This window comes from Melanerpes formicivorus, unplaced genomic scaffold (assembly GCF_026170545.1).
Source record: "Melanerpes formicivorus ecotype bairdi unplaced genomic scaffold, bMelFor1.0.p_v2 SCAF_31, whole genome shotgun sequence".
In the NCBI taxonomy this organism is placed as follows: domain Eukaryota; kingdom Metazoa; phylum Chordata; class Aves; order Piciformes; family Picidae; genus Melanerpes; species Melanerpes formicivorus.
This window is the reverse complement of record NW_027142383.1, coordinates 9,258,911-9,282,216: the sequence shown is the minus strand read 5'-3', so window position 1 is coordinate 9,282,216 and position 23,306 is coordinate 9,258,911. Positions and strand designations below refer to the sequence as shown.

The 23,306-nt window shown below is 49.7% G+C and overlaps 1 protein-coding gene across 3 annotated transcripts in view; it reads right to left on the bottom strand.

Moving 5' to 3' along the window:
* The window catches only part of ADAM17 (ADAM metallopeptidase domain 17), a 79,357-nt gene that overhangs the window by 25,218 nt on the left and 30,833 nt on the right, over window positions 1–23,306 (bottom strand). The gene's annotated exons all lie outside the window — the stretch shown is intronic.

Here is a 23,306-nt window from a genome sequence, read left to right as displayed (position 1 = left end):
GGGATCCATCCTGAGGGCCCTGGACAGGCTGGAGGGGGGAGCCCAAGCCAGCTCATCAAGTCCAACAAAGCCAAGTGCAAGGTCCTGCAGCTGGGTTGGGGCAGTGCCCAGCACAGATCCAGGCTGGGTGGAGAATGGGCAGAGAGCAGTGCTGAGGAGGAGGACTTGGGGGTGCTGGGTGAGAAGAAGCTCAGTGTCAGCTGGCAGACTGCACTCAGGAGCCCAGGAACCAAGCCTGAGCGGGGCTGCAGCCACAGGAACTTGGGCAGCAGGAGGAGAAAGGAGACTGGGAGTGTGGCACAGGAGATGTGCAGCTCCTTGGCACCCAGCTTGGTGCAAAGCTCCAGCTTGATCTCTTGTGACACACAGCAAAGGACTTCCTGGCAGGCTGGGGCACTGGGAGCTGGGAGTGTGTGGAGAAATCAACCTTCTGACAGCAGCTGAACACCAACTTGGCTCTCAGAGGGAAATCTCTGACTGCTGAACACAGCTAGGTCCTGCTGGGAGCTCAGAGTGCACCCAGCAGAGAGCCAGGCTGGCCACACAACCTCCCCACCAGCAGGGGCCTGAACTGAGAGGAGTCTCTGCTGCCAGCAGCACCCAGCAGCAGCAGCACCCAGCAGCAGCATCCAGCAGCAGCAGCAGCAGCACCCAGCAGCAGCAGCACCCAGTAGCAGCACCATACAGCAGCAGCACCCAGCAGCAGCATCCAGCAGCAGCAGCACCCAGCAGCAGCACCCAGCAGTAGCACCCAGCAGTAGCACCCAGCAGTAGCACCCAGCAGCAGCACCCAGCAGTAGCACCCAGCAGCACCCAGCAGCAGCAGCACCCAGCAGCACCCAGCAGCAGCAGCACCCAGCAGCAGCACCCAGCAGCACCCAGCAGGAGCAGCCAGCAGGAGCAGCCAGCAGGAGCACCCAGCAGCACCCAGCAGGAGCAGCCAGCAGCAGCAGCACCCAGCAGCAGCACCCAGCAGCACGCAGCAGCACGCAGCAGCACCCAGCAGCACCCAGCAGCACCTAGCAGCAGCAGCTCAGCTGGGGGCTGAAGGGGAACAAAACCAACCCACAGCTAACAAGAAGGTTGACTTCCTGCCTGCTCAGAGGTGAGCCCAAACTGGCACTGCTGAAAACCCCAAGTCAAGGACACAGTGCTGCTGGAGAGAGGCCAGAGGAGGACACAAGGATGCTGCAAGGGCTGGAGCAGCTCTGCTGGGAGCACAGGCTGAGGGAGCTGGGGCTGTGCAGCCTGCAGAGGAGAAGGCTCCAGGGGCACCTCAGAGCTGCCTGCCAGGACCTGAAGGGATCCTGCAGGAAGGCTGCAGAGAGACTTCTCCTGAGGGGGTCCTGTAAGGCCATGTGCACATGGGGCAATGGCTTGTGGTGACAGGACAAGGGGCAATGGCTTTGAGAGCTGGAAGAGACCAGATTTAGACTGGAGATGAGGAAGAAATTCTTTAGAGTGAGGGTGGGAGACACTGGCACAGGTTGTGGCTGCCTCCTCCCTGCAAGTGTTCAAGACCAGGCTGAGGTAGAACCAACTTTCAACTTGTGGAGCCAAGCTCCACTGCCAGCTCAACCCAAAGCAGCCTCAGAAGACACTGAAATGGCACAAGAAAGAGGAGCAGCGAGGGCAGCCCATGGGAGGCAGATCAGCCACCTGGATCCTGCCCAGGGCTTGCCTCAGTCTCCAGCTGAGGCTTCAGTCCAGGAGGATGAAGTTTGACCTTGCATAAGGACTTGGTCACCAATCAGCTCACTGCTTGCCCTTGGCACTGAGCTCAGCTTCAACCCCTCAGCTGCTCCTGGCCTGCTGGGCCTGCTGCACTTTGTCTCCCCAGCCTCCCAGCTGCCTGTGAATGCCTTGGGGCTGCCCTCTGCACGACACAGCAAGCTCAGTTTGCTCACCACCACCATTTGGTGCTGGTGAGCTCTGGTCCTGTGCTGTGACTGCAGGCCAGCAGCTCTGCAGATGCACTCAGTGGTGCACAGCACTGCAGCTGGGTGCTGCCACTAGTGGCCTGCCCAAGCACATCGAGTGCTGGCACAACTCTGATGTGTCTGAGCCCCAGAAGGTTCTCTCAAGAGATTCATGGAATCATTTAGTCTGGAAAATACCTTGAGGCTGATGGAGGCCAACCATGAACCCAGCCCTGCCAGGGCACCACCAAGCCATGTCCCTCAGCACCACACCTCCATGGCTCTGAAGTCCCTCCAGGGATGGGGACTCCACCACTGCCCAGGGCCACCAGAGGTGATTGACAATGGAGAGAGCAAATCTGAGAGGAGCTGACATTAATATTTTAGAGGCAAAACCACACAAGGAGTGAGTGAGCTGAGCAGCAGTGGCCTTCTCCCAGCAAGTAAGCTCTGCTTCCAGCCCCACAGGCTGGCACCAGCAGGCTGGAGGCTCCCTGTGCACAGAGTCCATGGGCAAGGCAAGAGGTGAGGGGAACAAGGTCCTGCTGGGGAGATTGCAGCAGGAGCACAACTGGACACTGGAATCATCTCCCAGGCAGTGGAGTCCACTATGGACACCTTGCAGACTCAGCCTGCCAGGGTGCTGGGCCAGCACCCAGAGGGGATGGATCAGATGGTGCTTGGGGAGCCCTCCAGCCTGCTGGGACTAAGAGCAGCACTACTCCCAGCTCAGCTACAGGCAGCCAGCTGAGGTGGAGCCCATCCTGCCTTCCTCCTTGCCCTGGAGCACAGCCACTTCCAGCCCCCAGCACACAGGGCAGGCCAGGAGCAGGGCCAGGGAGAGGAATCCACCAACAGATGCCAGAGCCCAGAGGCTGACACCCTGCTCCTCTCTGGGGAAACCCCAGAGGCCCTGTGGCTTAGCTGTGTGATCGTGCTCAGAGGAATGGGGAAGGGAGCAGAAAGCTGAGGCCAGGGCTGTGGCAGTCCCAATTTAGATCAGTTTAGACTGCTGGAGCACCACACCCTGAGATTACTCCAGCTGAGAAGTGCTGGGAAACGACCCACATCCTCCTGCCTCCTCATACCAGCCTCTGCCAAACTGCTGCTCACCCTCTGCACTTGGGCTCCCTCCTGACACTGAGCTTTCAGAGGCACAGGCAAGAAACCCCTTGCTGGAAATCACTCAGTGGCAATCCTTGGGACTTCCTTAAAGCTGCTGCTGGCCAGGAATCTGCCTTCAGTTCCCAAAGCCCTGGGCTTAACCACAGAGCTCCCAAAATATCAAAGCTGAGGTTAGGGGAAGGAAACCAGCAGCAAATCAAACTGTGTGGAACTGGAGGAGAGCAGAGCAGCAGAAACCCCCAGAGGACTGCATCAGCCACAGTGAGGTAGGCAAAAATGGTCTGAAGAGCAGCTGGGAAAAGGCATCAGCTTCATCCTTGGAACAGCTTTGGCCTTCTTGGCCACAAGGCTGTATTGCTGTCCCCCAGCACTGCCAGGTCCTTCCCCCCCTGCTGAATCCATGCTGACTGCTCCTCTGCCTCCACATGCTTAGAGGTGACCTCCAGAATGAGCTGCTCCATCACTCTTCAGGGATGGAGGGGAGGCTGCCTGCCCTGGAATCTCCTTGGTCCTCCTCCTGGCTGTTTGCAGGCTGCAGCAGTATTTGCTTCCCTGCAGCCCCCAGGCACCTCCCCTGTTCCCCAGGAGCTTCCAAAGATGATGCAGGGTAGCTTAGCAGTACCATCTGCCAGCTCCATCAGCACTCAGGGGTGCCTCCAACCAGGGCCCATCCGTGCATGGCTGTCTGGATGACCGCTAACCCAACCCTCCTCGGCCAAGGGACTCTCTGGTTCCATTCTCCAGACTTCCTCTCCCCTCCAGGGTCAGGGATTGCTGAGACCTGCTCTCAGCAGCAAAGACTAAGGCAAAGCAGCCATTCAGGAACTGCCTTCCCTGCATCCCCTGACACCAGGGCTCCCACCTCACTCAGCACTGGGTCCATATTTTCCCTAATCCTCTTTTTGCTACTAATGTCCCTGCTTGCTGCAGGGCCCCTGGTTGCTGCCGAGCCCCTGCTTGCTGCTGATACCATGCTTCCTACAGGGCCCCTGCTTGCTGCGGATGCCCCTGCTTGCTGCCGATGCCTCTGCTTGCTGCCGATGCCTCTGCTTGCTGCAGATGCCCCTGCATGCTGCCGGGCCACTGCACGCTGCCAGGCCCCTGCTTGCTGCCAGGCCCCTGCTTGCTGCCGATGCCCCTGCTTGCTGCAGGGCCCCTGCTTGCTGCCAGTGCCCCTGCTTGCTGCCGATGCCCCTGCTTGCTGCTGATGCCCATGCTTGCTGCCGATGCCCCTGCTTGCTGCAGGGCCCCTGGTTGATGCCGATGCCCCTGCTTGCTGCAGGGCCCCTGCTTGCTGCCAATCATAGTATCATAGTATCATTCAGGGTTGGAAGGGACCACAAGGATCATCTAGTTCCAACCCCCCTGCCATGGGCAGGGACACCCCACACTAGATCAGGCTGGTCAGAGCCTCATCCAGCCTGGGCTTAAACACCTCCAGGGACGGGGCCTCGACCACCTCCCTGGACAACCCATTCCAGGGTTTCACCACTCTCATGGTGAAGAACCTCCTTCTCACATCCAGCCTGAATCTCCCCACCTCCAGCTTCATTCCATTCCCCCTAGTCCTATCGCTACCTGAGATCCTGAGAAGTCCTTCCCCAGCCTTCCTGTAGGCCCCCTTCAGATACTGGAAGGCCACAATTAGGTCACCTCGGAGCTTTCTCTTCTGCAGACTGAACAGCCCCAACTCCTTCAGTCTGTCCTCATAGGAGAGGTGCTCCAGCCCTCTCAAGGTCCCTATGAACGGCCTCCCTTCCCTCCAGCGTGTCTGCTGCACCACACAGCTTGGTGTCATCAGCAAACTTGCTGAGGGTGCACTCAATGCCACTCTCCATGTCACCCACAAAGATGTTGAACAAGACAGGTCCCAGGACTGATCCCTGAGGGACTCCGCTTGTCACTGGCCTCCACTGGGACATGGAGCCATTGACAGCCACTCTTTGGGTGCGGCCATCAAGCCAGTTCCTTATCCATCTAGTGGTCCACCCATCAAACCCATGTGTCACCAGTTTGGAGACCAGGATGTGGTGCGGGACAGTGTCGAAGGCTTTGCTCAGGTCCAGATAAATGACATCAGTTGCTCACCCCTCATCTATTAATTTTGTCACCTGCTCATAGAAGGCCACTGTTGTCGGACAAGAGGGGACATGGGTCCCAGGAACACCTGTGCAATTCAGGCCTTGAAGAATTCTCTGTTGATAATATACTGGCGGAGAGGAGATGTGAGAAAGTGCTGATTGCTTGGTATGCCGAAGTCCAGCTGCCCCAGAGATGGGAGGCAAGCAAGATAAGGAGGAGGCGAGATCTGGGAAAGAGAGCAATTAGGCCGGATGGAAGAATTCCACAGAGTTGTGAAAACAATGATGTAACCTTTTAGAGAGCAACCAATAGTATGTTGCCAAGTGGGCATAATTATAGCAAACTGTATATAAGATGTGTCTGATGCTCAATAAAGTGGAATCCGCTGATCAAATTGGTCGTTAAAGCGGCCCCCTTCTTGCAGTAAGTGGCGCTCGAACACGGGACCCTAATGAAGACAAAGGTTAGGGTTTAAGAAGTTCTTCGGGACGTTGGGAGATTCGCAGTAAGCCGGGAGGCAAGAAGACGGCCGGCCCGGGATAGCAGTACCGGAGGCTGCAAGAAAAGGGAAGACAGCCTTGAAGCCGAAGACGCTGTAGAGCCGGAAACTGCTTAAACGAGGTCTGTGCGCACAGGTATTAACGTTTAAATACGGTTATGGATAGGCAGGCAGCGTATGATTTATTTATATGCTTTTTAGAAAAGCGACAGTGTAAGTTAAATTTTATAAAGGAGTTGGTGCCGCTGTTAAGCTATGCAGGAGAGTTAGGATATTTTAAGGACCCAAATGAGGTGTTTGAAAGATTGCAGTGGAAAAAGTCTGGACAAGACTTGTGGCTGCATGGCTTAGATGATGAAAAACGAGCAAAGGAGTGTGGAAAATGGTGGAAGATGGTTATGACAGCACTGGATCAGCATCGTGCTGAGCAAGTGGCAGTTTATCAAGCCAGGGTACGATTAGATTATACGGACCCAAATGGAGCAAGTGTTACACATGCTGGGTTGCCTTTGTCAGAAGAGGTTCAGGATTATTTAAGAAAGGAGAAGGCTGCGTGTGTAAAAGGGTTAGGTGGCAGAGTCGAATTACAATCTGTAACACAGGACTCTGCTGAGGAGCCTTCCCCGTATCTTTTAGCTGAGCAAATTGTACAGGAGAAGAAAGTAGGTGAGGGAGAGGAGACAAACAGGGCGATAGATCCTGGAGGTGGTGTTAAAGATCATGTAAGAAAGCACACAGAGTATTGGCGAAAGGTTGCAGAGCACTTAAACGCCGAAGGAGATCAGGAAGGGTTTAGCCGGCTGGCTGCTTCACATCAAGTTCTTCCAGTGATGTATACACAGGTCCCTGGGGAGCAAAATGTTTTTCAGGCTGATGTAACCCAATTGCCATGGAAATTGTTATCTCAATTACGACAGACTGCGAGTCAATTTGGGGTTCAATCTGAACCAGCTAGACAGATGATTGATTTTATTTATATGAACTATAATATGTTGCCTAGAGATTCTTATAATGTTACGAAGCTGATCCTAACAGCATCTCAATTTATGACATTTTTGAATGAGTGGGAACACCTAGCTAGACAATCAGCTGGAGTACAAAGACAGCAAAACGACCCACTATTTGATGTAACAGTAGATCAGTTGTGTGGAACGGGACAGTATGAGAGACCAGAGTTACAGGCACTTTTACAGCCGCCTGTTTTGCAAGCATCAGCCCAGATAGTAAGGAGGGCTTTTGACAAGCAGAAGGATGGAAATGCAAATCCTCACTATATGGGAATTAAGCAAGGTAGACAGGAACCTCTTGGTGAATTTGTGGATAAGTTGCTTGCCGCACTTAGAGCAGCAAGCGTAGGAGAAGGTATCCGAGAGGCAATTTTAAGGCAGTGTTTAATGCAGAATGGGAACCAGCAGACGCAGCAGCTTATTACATCAGCAGATCCTAGATGGACGGTAGCCGAATTGTTGCAGAGGGCTCAGGACTTGCCAAGCAATCCGATGGCCATGCTGACGGAGGTGATTGATAAGGGATTACAAAAACAGGCTGAGGTGTTGTCAATGACAATGACAAAACAGCTTGAGCATAGTCAGCAGGTTATGGCAGCCTTAGTACCTTTGCGCACAGACTCGAAAGGGCAAGGCCGACCCTATAAGCAGTCATCAGACGAAATACAGTGTCATCGAAAAGCGTAAGGCGGAGATATCGTCTAAAGTAATGCCCGGACTTTTGGCCCATAGATCCGCTTTAGGGCATTTCCCTAGCGGAGATAGTTATTTTGATGAAGCTTGTTGGAGAGAATACAGGAACAAGTTGTGGGACTTGGTTATAGATGGTCATAAAACTGCTGTAAAGCTGCAAAAGTCGTGGCGAGAATGCATGAACTGTGTTAAAACCTACGAACTGAAACAGCGAATGGCTGCTGCAGTTAGAGCAACTTTGTCAGGACGAGATGCAGCGCCAGGTGTATCTGAGTTGCAGCTGAAAGATGTGTCTGAGAACTGTCGACCGATCGACCGGGGCCGCCCCCGATACATCTTGCGGCGACCACACCGCGTTTACCAGCCGTCACCACTGCCGTTTGCACACAGCGGGGAACCTTCCTCTGACATCGCCAGCGACGGCTCGGACTCGGAAGACAATACCGGCAGCGAGGAATCCAAACAGCGCCGACTTTGCTTTACGGCCCCTCTTAGAAAAAATGGAGCGCTTGGAGGCTCGCGGTTACAGCATTCCTGCCACCGCACTCCTCCCGCGAGCCCTGCCGGCCCCCGCGGATACCGACGGCTCCGACCAAGGCGGTACCGGCTGACGCACCACCGACACCGACAGCACCGACAGTAGCAGCGGAGCAGCTGCCACGGCAGCAGCCCCCACCCCTTTCCCCCGCAGCGGCTTTAGCCGCACTACTCTGTTTTGATTTAAAGCAACAGTACTCATTTTGTCATTTCTGATTGTAACGTCTTTCAGAGATTTGTTATTTAGAGTTTTGTTAAGTTTTTCTAATAAGCATAATGAATAAGTAAGCATTTGGTATTTATAAGTACTTAGTACATAGTAATTGCAGTAAGGTGTATGCACTTAGTTAAGAGTTCAAATTGTAAGATTTTCTTTTGGTTCGAACCTTCTTAGTTGTCTGCCTAGGCATTTCAAAGGAGCTCCATGTAATATAGTTAAGGAATGTATAAACAGCTTTTAATTTTGGAAAGTGTTTTTTAGTTAATGTACCAATTTTATTTCTTTTTAGACACTGATTTGATGGATTAATTTTAACATAGTCTTTTAAGGATTTTTTGGTATTAGCATAAGTTAAGGTTTGTAGTAAATAGGTATTAATTTTAACAACTATTCCTTCACTAATGTGCAGAAGAACCAAGACTGAGAGGAAACAGCATTTCCCATGAAGTCGAACATCGATCACAATAACTGTTCTGATAATCTGGGGTCAAAAGCATCAATCAAAATAATTTTGTCCTGAATGCTGAATTTGAAAATAGGCAGTTTGGGCTGGTAAATACAGAAAACCTATTTTGTGGTGAGAAAAAGGATTTAAATCCCCATGGAAAATTATTGAAAGGGATTGGCATAAGTGGGAAATAAAGACTAGAGAAATTTTCGTTGGGAAATATCAGGAATAATTAAAAGGATTAGTAAAAGGAAAAGTAAGAGACATAAGATTTTGAAGGAAGAGGAATTGAAATAACAAAAGCACAATGGGAAATGGTAAACGAACTAACCAAGGAAGTAGAGAAGAGACTCCAAATGGAATTTTGAAGTGGGTTAAGGAGTTAAAAAATCTGTAGGGCTCCTGAAGAATGTAACTGCTGCCGAGAAGAAAATACACCCGGCTGCTGGTTGCACCCCAGCAGGCCGAGGAGGCAGAGTTTACATATACTTGGTGGAGCCTAATTTTGATCCTAACCCTATTTGTACATAAGTAGTCCAATCGAAATCAAAAACCATGTTCCCATGTGTGGAATCTTGATCAGACCAGAGAGAAAAGACTTGAACTTGAAAAAGCAATGGTAAATTTTTCTGCTACAGTTGAAATCATGGTAAATGCAAGCACAGATGCAATAAAAGCGCAGCAAATGAAATCAATAGTCTCTCGAAAATATCTACTCAGAATAGATTAGCTTTGGATTTTTCATATGTAAAGGAAGGGGGTGTATGTGTAGTCATAAATGTAAGTTGTTGTAGTTATGTTAATCTAGATAAACGAGTGGAAACAGATTTACAGGCGATTGTGAACCACAATCAGATATTACATCAGATTTCTTTAGATGATACTTCTTGTGGATTTAAAGAAATATGGGATAAATTAACTTTCTGGTTACCAGATCTAAATTGGCTTCAACATTTGTTTGTAATATTGTTGGAATAATTGTAATATTGCTATGCATAATACTCTGCAATTGTTGTTACAAAATACTAAGACCTTTAAGTAAGATTGCTCATGTCAATGAGTTACAAGTAGAGAATTATGATCAGAATGTGATCAGAACAGATGAACTTAATTATGATCCAATTAAGAAGGTTCTGAAATATCTGGAAATTTTAACACAAATCAATGGTGACAAAAAAAAAAAAAAAAAAAGGGGGAATTGTGATGAATATACTGGTGATTTGTGTTAAAATTGTAAGACTTAGAGTGCACTGGGATTAAGGGTCAGGATCTTGTGAGGCCTGTTTAGAGGGTAAAGAGAAAGAAACCTCTCTTGCAGACTTGCAAGGACACTGTCTGGTTAATTGGAGACATCACGGCTGAGAAGGAGCTGTCTTAAAGATAAACATTCAGAACTGGGAATTTGTTTTCTTCAGATAAGAAGCCTGCACAATTGAGCATGTGTGAAAGTGGATGCTTTGACCCTTACCACACTGAATGTAGGGAGAAGGGATTTGACCACCTATTCTAAGACTATCATATGCCTCCCTTCTATTTAGCATAAGTTTGCTTATATAGATGATGAAACTATATAAGATGAAGAAAACTATTGTAAGGTTGCTTTTTGGGTGAAGTTGGTACCAATAAGAGATCAGTATTACTAGGATGACCAAAAACCACATTATTATGGGTAATTTTATATTGGGCAAAGCAATGAAGCTCTTTTGCTCTTGCTGATTGCCTGCAAGTTTTCTGTCTGTGAAGCTAGAGCCTGGCCAGATCTACCTTTACAGATTAAAGAAATCTTGCTACCCTTAAACAAATTATGATTTTTGACCATCCTAGAGAAAATAAAGATGCAACATAACAGGTAATAATGAATTGATTGAACTTTTTCAGACATGTCTGATAGGGATACCCAGACTTAATGTAAATATGTTTGTTAATTATAGTAGTAAGTTTTAAGGTTCTTAGGTATTATTGTACTCATTTTGATTATTGTTAAACTTGTTTATAATTGTATTATGCAAAGTGTTCAAAGAATAACTTCCAAGGCCTTACTTGCACAAAAGAAAAACGGGGGAATTGTTGTCGGACAAGAGGGGACATGGGTCCCAGGAACACCTGTGCAATTCAGGCCTTGAAGAATTCTCTGTTGATAATATACTGGCGGAGAGGAGATGTGAGAAAGTGCTGATTGCTTGGTATGCCGAAGTCCAGCTGCCCCAGAGATGGGAGGCAAGCAAGATAAGGAGGAGGCGAGATCTGGGAAAGAGAGCAATTAGGCCGGATGGAAGAATTCCACAGAGTTGTGAAAACAATGATGTAACCTTTTAGAGAGCAACCAATAGTATGTTGCCAAGTGGGCATAATTATAGCAAACTGTATATAAGATGTGTCTGATGCTCAATAAAGTGGAATCCGCTGATCAAATTGGTCGTTAAAGCGGCCCCCTTCTTGCAGTAGGCCACCAGGTTGGTCAGGCAGGATTTGCCCTTGGCAAAGCCATGCTGACTGTTCCCAATCACCTCTTCACTATTCTTCTGAGCGAGTAGTGCCTCCAGGAGGATCTGCTCCATGATCTTTCCAGGCACAGAGGTGAGACTGACTGGCCTGTAGTTCCCTGGTTCCTCCTTCTTACCCTTTTTGAAAATGGGGCTAATGTTTCCCCTTTTCCAGTCTGTGGGGACTTCCCCAGACTGCCATGACTTTTGAAATATAATAGAGAGGGGTTTAGCAACCTCATCTGCCAGTTCTCTCAGGACCCGTGGGTGTATCCCGTCGGGTCCCATGGACTTGAACACTTTCAGGTTCTTCAGATGATCACGAACCTGATCTTCACTTACAATGGGCAGTTCTTCCTCCCCGTCCCTGGCTTTGACTTCCATAACATCAGGAGTGTGGCTAGAGGCCCTTGCAGTGAAGACTGAGGTAAAGAAGTTATTAAGTACCTCAGCCTTTTCCTCATCACTTGTGACCATGTCACCAGTTTCATTTCTGAGGGGGCCCACACCTTCCCTAGGCTTCTTCTTCCCATTAATATACCTGTAGAAGTTCTTAGTGTTCCCTTTAATCTCCCTGGCTAGATTCAATTCAAACTCTGCTTTGGCTTTCCTAACCAGGACTCTTGCTGCTCAGGCAGCTTCCTTATATACCCCCTGTTCTACCTGTCCTTCTCTCCACTTCCTGTAGAGTTTCCTTTTAAGTAATAGTGTGTCCAGTAGCTCCTTGCCCATCCAGGCAGGCCTCCTAGCATTCTTACCTGCTTTTCTCTTTGTTGGTATACAGAGCTCCTGGACACAGAGGAGGTGGTCCTTGAATACTGACCAGCTGTCCTGGGTCCCTCTTCCCTCCAGGGCTTTGTCCCACGACACTTTGGCTAGCAGATCCCTGAAGCGATCAAAATCTGCACGCCTAAAGTCTAGGGTTGTAAGCTTGGAATACTTCCTCCTGATTGCCCTGAGGATATTAAATTCAACTGCTTCATGGTCACTGCAGCCAAGGCCGTCTCTGAGCCTCACATTGCTTACCAGCCCTTCCCTGTTGGTGAGAACAAGGTCCAGCATAGCACCATTTCTTGTTGGTTCCTCTACCATTTGGAGGAGGAAGTTGTCTTCTATGCAGTCCAGGAACATCCTGGATTGCTGGTGCCTTGCTGTGTTGTCCCTCCAGCAGATGTCCGGGTGATTGAAATCACCCATGAGGACCAGGGCTTGTGACCTGGAAGCCGCTTCTATTTGCCTGTGGAGGGCCTCATCTGCGTGGATCTGCTGGTCAGGTGGCCTGTAGGAGACCCCCACAGTAATATCTCCTTCCCCTGTCCTGCCTTTAATTTTAACCCATACACTCTCAACTAGCTCATCATCCCTCCCCAGGTGGAGCTCCACTGATTCCAACTGGCTATTGACATAGAGGGCAACACCTCCTCCTCTCCTTTCCTGCCTATCCTTCCTAAAGAGCTTATACCCATCTATCCCTACATCCCAGTCATGGGATTCATCCCACCAAGTTTCAGTAATAGCCACTATGTCGTGGCATCCCAGCAGCACAGTGGCCCTTAACTCATCCTGTTTGTTGCCCTAACTGCGCGCATTCGCATAGAAGCACTTCAGCTGGGCTGGCCCTGTCCTCCTCTTGTGCCAATTCCCCTCGGTTTCCACAGAATGTCCTGGTGGATCATTCGTGGCTTGCCTCAGGGCAGCAAGTTGAGAGCCCTTACCAGCTCTCCTTCTCTCTACTGCTGGTGAGCTGCCCCTCTGTTTGTCACCTGCCAGCAGGAGACTATTAACCCCTTCCCCCTTCAAATCTAGTTTAAAGCCCTATCAATGAGCCCTGCCAATTCCTGCCTGTGAGAGTCTAATAAGTTTGCCTCTCTCTGTGTGAGTCAACAAAGATAAAGTGATAGCAGAGCCACTGGAAAGAAGGTGGAAAGAATCCTGTCCACCAATCCTGGATGCAAATCAGCTTGTGATTGCATCGTGATAACACGGGACTACAACAATAGGACCCAAGGACCCAGCCATCACACCTTTAGGGCAAGATAATCTCCACCTGTTTCCTGAGCCTTGTCTGGATGGAGATGGGGTAGACGGAGATTCCCCCCCCTCCAGCCAGGATCTTGCCCAAACACACAGATTTCCTGCCACTGGAATTCCTGAGGGACAATATTTGAATACATACCTAAGGACTAAAAACTGTATAAAAGACTGGAGCAACTACTGGTTTGTAGAGAGAAACAGAGGAGAGAAACAGAGGAGAGAAACAGAGGAGAAAAACGGGGAGAAAAACGGAGATGAAGGAAAACACAGGAGACGGGCCAGGCCGCTGAGAAGAGAAAGCCGGGACAGTGCTGCTCCGGAGAAAAGAAGCTGCCCGGAGGACCACAGCTCCAGCCAAATCCTCAGCACCCTTTCTCTACAGACCCAGGCTGCCCAGAGGAGCCTCAGCACTGTTCCTGTATCAACCCAACATCTCTCCAGAGGACCACAGCTGTTCTCCAGCAAAAGCCTCACCACCGTTTCTCTACAAACCCAACATCTCCTGCAGCACCTTTCCTCCACAGACTTTAACTGTCTTGGGGGGGATGAGGGGTGTGGTAATATAATTCCTTTCCTCTTCTCTCTCTCTTCTATCTCTCGTCTCTCTCTCCCTCTTTATTTTCTCCCTCTCCCTTTCTTATGTCCACTTTCTCTATGTAATAAATAGTCTAGCTGTTGATACTTTGGCCTCGTTTTTGCCTTTAATTTCACAACACGGGAATATTTAAAAGAACTGTTGTCTCCGGACCGAGACATCTAATGTCTCCGGACCTTGACACTGCCCCAGAATTCTTATCCCCCTCTGGGACAAGTGTGTCCCATAAGTTCTTTTCAGCTCTGGTGCCTTGAAAACCAATCCATGATTGTGGAACCCAAAGCCCTGTCGAGGGCACCAGCCCCTGAGCCATGAATTGACCTGTCGGCCCTTCCTCAGTGTTTCCTCATCCATTGCTGACCTTAGAGGGATAGTAGAGAACACAACTTGAGCCCCTGATCCCTTTATCAGTTGCCCTAAGGTTCTGAAGTCTTTTTTAATAGATTGTGAGCCTCTCATTGTTACATTGTCACTGCCCACCTGAAAGACCAGAAGTGGATAGTAGTCTGAAGGACTCACGAGGTTGGGAATTCTATCTACAATGTCTTTTACTTGGGCACCAGGGAGGCAGCAGACCTCTCTATGAAATGGGTCTGGTTGATACCCATGCCCCTGCTTGCTGCAGGGCCCTTGCTTTCTGCTGATGCCCCTGCTTGCTGCAGGGCCCCTGCATGCTGCTGATGCCCCTGCGTGCTGTGGATGGCCCTGCTTGATACCCACATCCCTGCTTACTGCAGGGCCCCTGCTTGCTGCCGATTCCTCTGCTTGCTGCCGATGCCCCTGCTTGCTGCAGGGTCCCTGCTTTCTACCGATGTCCCTGCTTGCAGTCTGGCCCCTGCTTGCTGCAGGGCCCCGGCTTGCTGCCAGGGCCCCTGCTTGCTGCCACGGCCTCTGCATGCTGCCGATGTCCCTGCTTGCTGGAGGGCCCCCGCTTGCTGGAGGGCCCCGGCTTGCTGCCGATGCCCCTGCGTGCTGTGGATGGCCCTGCTTGATACCCACGTCCCTGCTTGCTGCAGGGCCCCTGCTTGCTGCCGATGCCTCTGCTTGCTGCCGATGCCCCTGCTTGCTGCAGGGTCCCTGCTTTCTACCGATGTCCCTGCTTGCAGTCTGGCCCCTGCTTGCTGCAGGGCCCCGGCTTGCTGCCGATGCCCCTGCTTGCTACCGACGCCCCTGCTTGCTGCAGGGCCCCTGCTTGCTGCAGGGCCCCAGCATTCTACCGATGCCCCTGCTTGCTGCAGGGCCCCTGCATTCTACCGATGCCCCTGCTTGCTGGGGGGCCCCTGCGTGCTGGGGGGCCCCTGCTTGCTGCCGATGCCCCTGCTTGCTGCAGGGCCTCTGCTTGCTGCAGGGCCCTTGCCTGCTGCTGATGCCCCTGCTTGCTGCAGGGCCTCTGCTTGCTGCCGATGTCCCTGCTTGCTGCTGGGCCCCTGCTTGCTGCTGGGCCGCTGCATGTCTCCGAAGTCCCTGCTTGTTGCAGGGCCCCTGCTTGCTGCCAATGCCCCTGCTTCCTGACGATGCCCCTGCTTGCTGCAGGGCCCCTGCTTGCTGCGGGTGCCCCTGCATGCTGAGGATGCCCCTGCTTGCTGCAGGGCCCCTGCTAGCTGCCGATGCCCCTGCTCGCTGCAGAGACCCTGCTTGCCGTCAATGCCCCTGCTTGCTGCAGGGCCCCTGCTTCCTGCCGATACCCCTCGTTGCTGCAGGGCCCCTGTTTGCTGCAGGGCCCCTGCTTCCTGCAGATGCCCCTCGTTGCTGCAGGGCCCCTGCATGCTGCCGATGCCCCTGCTTGCTGCAGATGCCCCTGCTTGCTGCAGGGCCCCTACTTGCTGACAATGCCCCTGCTTGCTGCAGGGCCCCTGCTTGTTGCCGATGCCCCTGCTTGCTGCCGGGCCCCTGCTTGCTACGGATGTCCCTGCTCGCTACCGATGCCCCTGCTTGCTGCAGAGCCCCTGCTAGCTGCCCATGCCCCTGCTTGCTGCAGATGCCCCTGCTTGCTGCAGGGCGCTTGCTTGCATCCGATGCCCCTCTGTGGCCGGATGACGCTGTCCCCTTAAGAAAGGGAATATGGTGGACGGAAGTTGGTAAACGGAAAGAATAATCTAAACTAATTTCATTGGTGAAGTGGGAGGAAGCACCTTCTGAACTGGGAGTGAACTGGGCATTTCCAGCACTTCTCTGTCAGTCTTGCTTCCGCCTCTTCTTTGGGTAGCAGCTCTCTCTCTGCTGGGCTTTCTGCCAAGACTTCGGCCTTGAAACCGATAAGATAGAAGGCCTGTATTGACTCCTTTCCAATTAACACAAACTGCTTCTAACTTTTTTTTCCTCTCTTTTCTTTCTCTTTCTATCCCATTCTGGGGAAAGGGGGGGAGAGAGGGGAGAGCGGAGGTGGGGAACCCCCTCTGCCGAGGGGGGTTACTCTCATTTCTGTGTTACTTTATTGTATATCTTTGTATATATTGTAAATATTGTAAATTTGTAAATATTCCCCTGCATATCCTTCATTGCTTTGTAAATATAAAGCTCCACTGCTTTGCTAATTCAGCTTGTGAGTTTTTTTTTACTTTCCCTTCAATTTTTTTTCCCTTTTACCTTACAAGGGGGAAGGGAGGAGGCTTCTTGGCCTTACCCTTCCAACCCACCACATTTTTTTTATTGGCACCCAACGTGGGGCAGATAATTAGTTCAATTTATTATTTGATTGATTTAGTGTTTTCCAGCTGAATTAGCAAACATGAAGGTATTGTGGTTTGAGGAGCGATTATTCTTTTCAATTTTTGGGGCTCTGGTTTACAGATATTGTTTGGGTTTGATTTTGGATTACCTGGGTAAATATTTGGTGCAGACAATTTATATGTGGGTTATGTATAGAGTTAAATTATGGTATGGAAAATGTATTAATTTATTATGGCCAGTGAGATACAGGAATGTTACCTCCACCACTCTCCCAATTGAGATAAAGGGTTTTAAGATTCCGCCTGAGGAGAGAGCAACTTTAGGTGATGCCTGGGATCCAAAGGTGATTTATTTCATGTCTATAATTCTGCTGCTGGTGATAATTATCGTGTATCTCCTGATTTCTTTGCGGCGAGAGAGAAAGGTGTCCAGAGCTTGTTTTGTTATTAAAACTAGATCAAAAAGAAAACGCCGTGGCTCTCGATCAGTCCCAGAGTCATCTAGTGACGAGGACTGGTGACAAAATTAATAGATGAGGGGCGAGCAACTGATGTCGTTTACCTGGACCTGTGCAAAGCCTTCGACACTGTCCCGCACCACATCCTGGTCTCCAAACTGGTGACACGTGGGTTTGATTGGTGGACCACTAGATGGATAAGGAACTGGCTTGATGGCCGCACCCAAAGAGTGGCTGTCAATGGCTCCATGTCCCAGTGGAGGCCAGTGACAAGTGGAGTCCCTCAGGGATCAGTCCTGGGACCTATCTTATTCAACATCTTTGTGGGGGACATGGACAGTGGCATTGAGTGCACCCTCAGCAAGTTTGCCGATGACACCAAGCTGTGTGGTGCAGCAGACACGCTGGAGGGAAGGGAGGCCATCCAGAGGGACCTTGACAGGCTGGAGAGGTGGGCACAGGCCAACCTCATGAAGTTCAATAAGGGCAAGTGCAGGGTCCTGCATCTGGGTCGAGGCAATCCCAGGCACAAATACAGGCTAGGCAGTGACTGGCTGGAGGATAGCCCTGAGGAGAGAGACTTGGGGGTGCTGGTGGACAAAAAGCTCAACATGAGCTCTCAGTGTGCACTTGCAGCCTGCAAAGCCAATCAGATCCTGGGCTGCATCAGGAGAAGTGTGGCTAGCAGGTCGAGGGAGGTGATCCTCCCCCTCTACTCAGCCCTGGTGAGACCCCACCTGGAGTACTGTGTCCAGTTCTGGAGCCCCTATTACAAGAGGGATGTGGAGGTGCTGGAACGTGTCCAGAGAAGGGCCACGAGGATGATCAGAGGGCTGGAGCACCTCTCCTATGAGGACAGACTGAAGGAGTTGGGGCTGTACAGTCTGCAGAAGAGAAGGCTCCGAGGTGACCTAATTGTCGCCTTCCAGTATCTGAAGGGGGCCTACAGGAAGGCAGGGGAAGGACTTCTCAGGATATCAGGTAGTGATAGGACTAAGGGGAATGGAATGAAGCTGGAGGTGGGGAGATTCAGGCTGGATGTGAGGAGGAGGTTCTTCACCATGAGAGTGGTGAAACCCTGGAATGGGTTGTCCAGGGAGGTGGTCGAGGCCCCGTCCCTGGAGGTGTTTAAGCCCAGGCTGGATGAGGCTCTGACCAGCCTGATCTAGTGTGGGGTGTCCCTGCCCATGGCAGGGGGGTTGGAACTAGATGATCCTTGTGGTCCCTTCCAACCCTGAATGAAACTATGAAACTATGAAACTATGAAACTGTGCAGAATCCGTGTCAGTTAAAAAGAAGGCTAAAAAGTTAATTGGTAAGGCAGCTCTAAATGACTTTTCTGCTGATTCTAGCAAGCAGCCAAGGGCATCGGCTGGTATCAACATGGCGCCTACTCCTTCTCCCACTCCTTCTTCTTCTTCTCCGTCGGCCAGTAATGGAGCAACGTCACTTCCACCCACTCCCTCAGTGGGACCGGAAGTCACTGCCCCAGCAGCTGATTTATCTTAGGACCTGTCAGCTTCCATTAAGGTGGCTGTAAATTCAAACACAGCTCCAGTTAAGGTGGCTACTTTAAAGACTAGAAGTGGAAAGGCCAAAGATGGAGAAGAAGAGGTGGAGACTGATCCTGGTGAGGGGCCCTCTGCTCTAAAAGATCCTGCTGAGGAGGAAGAGAAGGTTTGTTTTAAAGATCTAGCTAAACTAGTGAGATCAAAGCAGGATAGAGATGAAGTTAGGAAGGCAGCTGGCAAAGGTGGTTCTCAGCTTAAAGAGATCCTTAGGAGAATGACAGCAGGATTATATGGACAAAGAATTCAGGTAGACGAGGAACAAGATGATATTTCAGACTGTTCGTCACCACGGGAGGAATTGCGAAATGTCCGTAAAGATTTCACCAGGGCAGATAAGGAGCCAGTTCTAGCTTGGCTTAGTAGGTGTTATGATACAGGTGCTCTGGATCTAACTGTTGGAGACAAGTCAGAAGCTCAGTTAGGAACTCTCTCAAGGGATAATGGAATAGATAGACATCTAGGCGAAGCTCTCGGTAAGGTTAATCTGTGGATACGCCTCTTAATAGCGGTTGCCCTGAGATACCCTTCCCGAGATGATCTTCCCTGGAATCCTAAACCCTGGACTACCATAGATGAGGGAATTAAGCGCTTGAGAGAATTTGCTGTTAGAGAGCTACTCTATGGTGAACATGAAACTCTGAATCCTGATGACATTCCTGTGGGTATTGGACTTGCTAAAAAGATCATCAAACTTGCTCCTTCTAATTATGCAAACATTCTGGCAAGCAGAATTGTGTCAAGAAATTATGGTGGAGCTTCTCCTACGGTTGGCCAATTCAGTGATCAAATGAGACAATTGGAGGATAGCATGACACATGGTTCTTTGGTTTCAGCCATTGAAACTCTGTCTGGAAAAATTGAGAATTGCATGAGAGAGTTGAAAGATGAATTTAGAAATTCAATATCCCAATTGGCACAAAGGGATAATTTCAATTCTTCCTCCAGGTGGATACAAGTCTCATCTGTGAGGAATACACGTCCTCCAAGGAGGTCATTCCAAAACAGGACATTCCAAAACAGACCACCAAGGTAATCACGTAGAACTATTTGGATAACTCTGCGTGATCAGTTTGGTGAGAACATGAACCGCTGGGATGGCCAACCAACTTCTAATCTTTTCAGGAGACTGAGGGAATTGCAAAGTGGCAGAACCCGAGGTAGCAATCCCAGAAGGGTAGCTGTTACTTCCACAGTTCCCCAGAACGACTCTTATGGCTCCAACAGTGGCTCCAGTTATAACATGCAAAGTTATAACCCTGCAAACTATGTGCAATGCACATGTGGGCATGTTCCCCATAACTAGGGGTGCCCTGCCTCCCACCAGGGGGAGGAGAGGGATAACAGAGATAATAGAATCTATTGGGATGTGTACATCCAGTGGCCTGGCACTTCACAATTTCGGAAGTACAGGGCCTTGGTTGACACAGGAGCTCAGTGCACCATAATACCATCAAATTATCAGGGATCAGAGTCTATAACTATTCTGGGAGTCACTGGTGGATCTCAAGAGTTAAGTAAGGTAGAGGTTAATATAAGTTTAACTGGTAAACAATGGAAGAAGCATACAGTTGTGACCGGACCTGACGCACCTTGTATTTTGGGAATTGATTTTCTGAGAGAAGGGCGTTTCAAGGACCCTAGAGGTTACAAATGGGCTTTTGGAGTAGCTTCTATAGGCATTGATGGACAAAAATTGAAGCTATCTGCCAGACCTGAACTTTCTGATGAATCTGCAGTTGTGGGACAACATAAGATACAGGACATTAAATTGCCGGTTGCTTCTCAGACTGTGCATCACAGACAATACAGAACCAACCGTGACTCTTTGTTGCCCATTCAGAATCTGATTCGTCAGCTGGAGAGTCAGAAAGTCGTCAGCAAAACTCATTCACCTTTCAACAGTCCAGTGTGGCCTGTGCGAAAGCAGAATGGAGACTGGCGTCTGACAGTAGACTACCGAGCCCTGAATGAAGTGACACCACCTATGAATGCAGCAGTACCAGACATGATGGAGCTACAGTATGAGCTGGAATCCAAAGAGGCCAAATGGTATGCTACCATAGACATTGCTAATGCATTTTTCTCTATTCCCATAGCAGAGGAGTGCAGGCCTCAGTTTGCTTTCACCTGGAGAGGAATCCAGTACACTTTCAACAGACTGCCAATGGGCTGGATCCACAGCTCAAGCATCTGTCATGCAGTGATCCACGATGCTCTGGAGAAGGGCGGTGCTCCAGAACACATCCAGTTCATCGATGATATCATCGTCTGGGGTAAAACTGCTGAGGAAGTCTTCGAGAAAGGTAACAAAATCATTGACATTCTTCTGAATGCAGGTTTTGCCATCAAGCGAGACAAGGTGAAAGGACCTACCACGGAGATCCAGTTTCTGGGAGTTCAAGCAATGGGTCTGGGACCTGTTCGAGATGGTCCAGACATTAAGAACATTTTGTACACGGCTGCAAGTGACAATGGTCCAACCTGGTGCTTGTGCCAAAAAGCTCCAGGTGAGACACGTGGACGACCTCTTGGTTTCTGGAGTCAAGGTTACAGAGGTTCAGAGGCTAATTATACTCCAACAGAGAAAGAAATTTTAGCTGCCTATGAAGGAGTGAAAGCATCTTCTGAAGTGATTGGAACTGAATCACAACTCCTCTTAGCTCCCAGATTACCAGTTTTGAATTGGATGTTCAAAGGCAAAGGCTCCACACCACATCATGCCACAGACTCAACATGGTCTAAGTGGATGGCTCTGATAACACAGAGAGCTCGAATGGGAAATCTTGAAAGACCTGGTCTAGTGGAGGTGATCTCAAGTTGGCCTGAAGGTATCAACTGTGCCAAACCTCCAGAGGAGAAAGTAACTCGTGCTGAGGAAGCTCCTCCTTACAATGACCTTTCTGATGATGAAAAGAAATATGCTTTGTTCACAGACGGTTCCTGTCGTCTTGTTGGAAACAAGCGAAGGTGGAAGTCTGCAGTGTGGAGTCCAACACGCCGAGTTGCAGAGGCGAAAGATGGAGAAGGAGAATCCAGTCAGTTTGCAGAGGTAAAAGCTGTCCAGCTAGCTCTCGACATGGCTGAACGTGAGAGATGGCCAAAGCTTTATCTCTACACCGACTCATGGATGGTAGCCAATGCTCTATGGGGTTGGCTAAAGAACTGGAAGAAGAGTGGTTGGCAGAGAAAAGGAAAACCCATTTGGGCAGCCAACCTGTGGCAGGACATTGCTGATCGAATTGAGAGAATTCCAGTGAAAGTGAGTCACATTGATGCTCACATTCCTAAGAGCAAAGCTACTGAGGAACAGCAACACAACCATCAGGCAGATCTAGCTGCAAGAGTTTCTCAAGTAGACATGGACTCTAATCTTGATCTCGACTGGAAACACCGAGGTGAGATATTCTTAGCTCGGTGGGCTCATGATTCATCAGGACATCAAGGCAGAGATGCAACATACCAATGGGCTCGTGACAGATCCATAGACATTTCCATGGATGCTATCACACAAGTCATCCATGACTGTGACATTTGTGCTGCTATTAAGCAGGCAAAACGACTTAAGCCCTTGTGGTATGGTGACAGATGGTCCAAGTACAAATATGGTGAAGCTTGGCAAATTGACTACATCACTCTACCACGTTCTCATTCTGGTAAGCAATACGTGCTTACTATGGTAGAGGCAAACACTGGATGGTTGGAAACTTATCCAGTTCCACATGCAACTGCACGCAACACCATTCTCGGTCTGGAGAGACAGATCCTGTGGAGACACGGAACTCCAGAGAGGATTGAGTCAGACAACGGAACTCATTTCAAGAACAACCTTGTAAAGAACTGGGCAAAAGAGCACGGTATTGAGTGGATATTCCATATTCCCTACTATGCACCAGCTTCAGGGAAGATTGAACGCTACAACGGTTTGTTGAAGACCACTCTCAAAGCCATGGGGGGTGGATCTTTGAAAAACTGGGAAAAACATTTAGCACAAGCAACCTGGCTGGTAAATAGTAGAGGTTCAGTGAACCGAGCTGGACCTGCACATTCAGATTTGCTACGGAAAGTAGAAGGTGATAGAGTTCCTGTTGTTAGAGAAAAGAACCTGTTAGGTAAAACTGTTTGGGTATTTTCGCCCTCAGGAGAGGCTAAACCTGTCCGAGGGGTGGTTTCAGCTGAAGGTCCGGGTCACACTTATTGGGTAATGCAAGAGAATGGTGAAATTCAGTGTGTTCCACAAAGAAATTTAACTTTAGCTGAAAGCGGTTAATTTCGAACTGCTGTATAGCTACATCGCGTCCAAAGGAAGAATCAACGAGGAATCTACGGTGCACGAACCCTGAGATCCCTGAGAGCCCTGAGTCAACTAAGAGACCCTGAGAATCCCTGTTTCCCTTTTCTTCGCTTTGTCGGCGAAGAAATGAACTGTTTTCCATTTTTCTCATTTTCTGATTTTCTTGGACTTTTGAATCATCTACATCTGAGCATAGCCGGAATGGACTATGAACTTTACTCACGAACTGTAAATATTGTTTTGGATTGGATGGACAGTATGAACAGCCAATGAAATTGTTTACAAGGGGTGGACTGTGGCCGGTTGACGCTGTCCCCTTAAGAAAGGGAATATGGTGGACGGAAGTTGGTAAACGGAAAGAATAATCTAAACTAATTTCATTGGTGAAGTGGGAGGAAGCACCTTCTGAACTGGGAGTGAACTGGGCATTTCCAGCACTTCTCTGTCAGTCTTGCTTCCGCCTCTTCTTTGGGTAGCAGCTCTCTCTCTGCTGGGCTTTCTGCCAAGACTTCGGCCTTGAAACCGATAAGATAGAAGGCCTGTATTGACTCCTTTCCAATTAACACAAACTGCTTCTAACTTTTTTTTCCTCTCTTTTCTTTCTCTTTCTATCCCATTCTGGGGAAAGGGGGGGAGAGAGGGGAGAGCGAAGGGGGTTACTCTCATTTCTGTGTT